This window comes from Helianthus annuus, chromosome 2 (assembly GCF_002127325.2).
Source record: "Helianthus annuus cultivar XRQ/B chromosome 2, HanXRQr2.0-SUNRISE, whole genome shotgun sequence".
In the NCBI taxonomy this organism is placed as follows: Eukaryota; Viridiplantae; Streptophyta; class Magnoliopsida; order Asterales; family Asteraceae; genus Helianthus; species Helianthus annuus.
In genome coordinates this window covers 52203458-52206566 of record NC_035434.2, presented here as the reverse complement: position 1 = coordinate 52206566, position 3109 = coordinate 52203458, and positions in this window count along the sequence as shown.

Sequence of the window (3109 nt, the reverse complement as noted above, 5' to 3'; positions counted from 1 at the left end):
CGGCTAACTTGAAGGGTAGCAGGGATAGAGGAAAAGAGTGGTTCCTAATGGATATAGCACATCCATCTAACACAGTCGAGACTGTTTCTAAGGTACCATCTGCTAATTCTACCTCATACTTTGCACTAAGGGCTTTAACAGGTAATCCTAACAGCTCACAGAATTTACTATCAACAAAAGATTTATCTGCCCCGGAATCAAATAATACTCTTGCGAAAACGTCATTAATGAGAAACGTACCAGTTATGACGTTATCGTTCTGGATGGCCTCTTGAACATTCATTTGAAAGACCCTGGCATTGGTCTTCTTCCCATCTTCCGTCTTCTTGGCATTCTTTGGGCAGTTGGTCTTGATGTGCCCCTTTTTGTTGCAACTGTAGGAAGATGCATCCTTCAACCTCTTGCACTCAAGAGTTCTGTGCTCGGAAGACTTACATATCCCACACATCTTGGGCTGGGATTTATGCTCGAACCTACACCTTCCAAAATGGTGCTTTCTACAAATCTTGCACTTGGGCCTATCGCCCGACTGGTGCTCGCTCCCCCTGGCTTCAAACCCTTTCTTACCATCACGGTTTCCCCTATGTTTCTTACTCGATCGACGTGAATTATCATCTTCACGTTTCCTCTTTTCAGATTCCGCACTTCTTAGAGCTCTCTATCTCGCTGCATCTTGAGTGAGAGACAGGGATAAGTCGGTGACAGATCGGAATGTAACAGGTCGCGAGGCCTTTACGCTGGCCTTGATTTCTGGGGCCAAACCCCCAATAAAGCGCGCGATCCTTTTAGGTTCAGGGGTTACCAGGTAAGGAACTAATCTGGATAAAGTGTTGAAACTGGTGAGGTATGCCTGGCAATCTAGGTTCTTCATAACCAGAGATAGAAAATCGGACTCTATACGCTCAACCTCATGCTGAGGGCAGTAGTTTTCTTTGACAAGAGCAACAAACTGCTCCCAAGACATACTATACAGGGTAGCCTTTCCAGAAGCCTGGATCAATGCTCCCCACCAGGCTAAAGCCTCACCCTTGAAAGACTGGGATGCGAACTTAACCATATCCCTTTCAGCGCAACCGCTGATGTCTACCACTGTCTCAATCTCATCAAGCCATGTCATACAGTCAACTGCCCCTTTCTCCCCCGTAAACTCCCTAGGTTTACATGACACAAAATACTTATACGTGCAACCCTTAGCACGTGGGGCTTCATCAACCACAAGCTTCTTGGGGTGAACACTGTTTTCATTTGAGGAATGACGATCATCATCCTTCTTAGGTTTGGGAGGAGTAGGTGGCGGTTTGTTGCGAATCTCAGAATGATTCTTTGGTTTAGCATGCGGTGTAGATAGGGTTCTACTGCGAGTTTCACTGTACTCGCTGTACTGTCGCGCTAAGGCTTTCGCAACCGCATCATTCACAATTGCTTTCAACTCGGCACTAGTCACTAGGAACTTTGCATCATCACGGTTCTCAACCGGATGGCTATTGGCTTCTTCTGATCTGGTCATGTAGCTTCAAACGCTACATATAATAGATAGGCAAGGTTTTCACTTAAAGGCTCTTTATAGTATTTTATGTTTTATTAACCAAGGTTTTAAATTGCCATTTTAGGTTAATTTATTAAAACATTAGGATGTTGTTATTATCCTATAATACTCTTATTATTAGCACATAAGGCCTAGTCACAAGGACAGTTAAGATATTTAATAACCAAGATTTTACAGTATCTAGGTGTTTTAGGTCGAATCATAGTTCGTTACCATCTATTAACAGGGAGTCATAAGCTACCACTGCCCTTAGTCACGGAGGACATTAAATTATTGCCCACAGGCACTTCACTTCAAAGAAGTGGTTAAATAATTTAAGGGAATTTAAAATTAACCCTTTATGATATATGGCCTGTGTGACTTTACTGATTCACAGTTTGCCAAGAGCATTAACATACTAATAGATGTTAATAATTGGAATCTATTATGTGGGTTATACCATCTTGGCCAGGTTTGAAATAACACAAAGGCTAGGTTTTACCTCCAAGATTCTTTAATAATTAACGCAGAATAATCCTAAATTGAGATGTTAATTATGGATCTTAACCTAATTATGGAACTACCATCTTGGCCTTGTTTTATAAATTATAAAGCTAGGTCTTGGTTCACTTTAGATTTTACCAATAATTACAATGGCAGATCCTTTTAAATATTTCATTTATCTTCATAATTTATGCATGTAATGAAATGAAAACTTAATTAAAACATCCCACAAATTGTTTTAAATCAGAACAACAATTGCCCAAACGGGACTTCTACTAAAAATAAATGAAAATGCCCACACAGGGGCGGGAAACAAGAACAAACCCACGTAGGGGTTAACTAACCAAACTTGCTCACGCAGGAGCAGAATACAAACCACAAGCTCACGCAGGAGCTGAACACTGGAATAACAAGTCCACGCAGGGACTGAATTACAACACAAATAAATAACAAGGGTTTTCAATGACCCCTCCTCTTCGACTTTCCCTTAAGCAAATCTGATAGCCCTTTGAAGAAACCTTGCCGCTCTCTGCGGTCTTCACGAACCTCTTGTTCGACTTGGTTCAGCCTTTCAAGGACTTCCTGCTGAATCTGTGGCTGTGGTGGCTGATACACCGGTGGAGGAGGTGGCTGATGCTGGTACCCATAAGTCGGGTAACCAGTAGTCCATGGCCCTCCGTATGGTCCTTCAGGGTGAAGGGCATTGTAATCCCGAGCTACTTGATACGGATCTACCTCCGCATAACCGTAGTTGTAGTTGTAGTTGTAGTGGGTGTGCGCTGGCTGCTCGAAGGGGTTGTATGCCGCTGACCCAGCATACGCAGGAATCGGGTTATCGAAACCCAAAGGTGGTACCACAGGTACTGAGTTGACATCTGGTATAGGGCTTGTTGGACCACCCATCTGCGGGTCCTCTTCTTCCTGAAGTGGCGGGTAGTGGCTGCTACTCGATGGTTGGGGAGTACTAATTCGAACTCCACCTCACACGGACATCCGTGCATTTGACCTTCTCCGCCTCGGTGGCTCCGGAGGCGGCTGCTGCTCCACTGGCGGTGGAGGCGGCGGCGTGACTGCCACAAA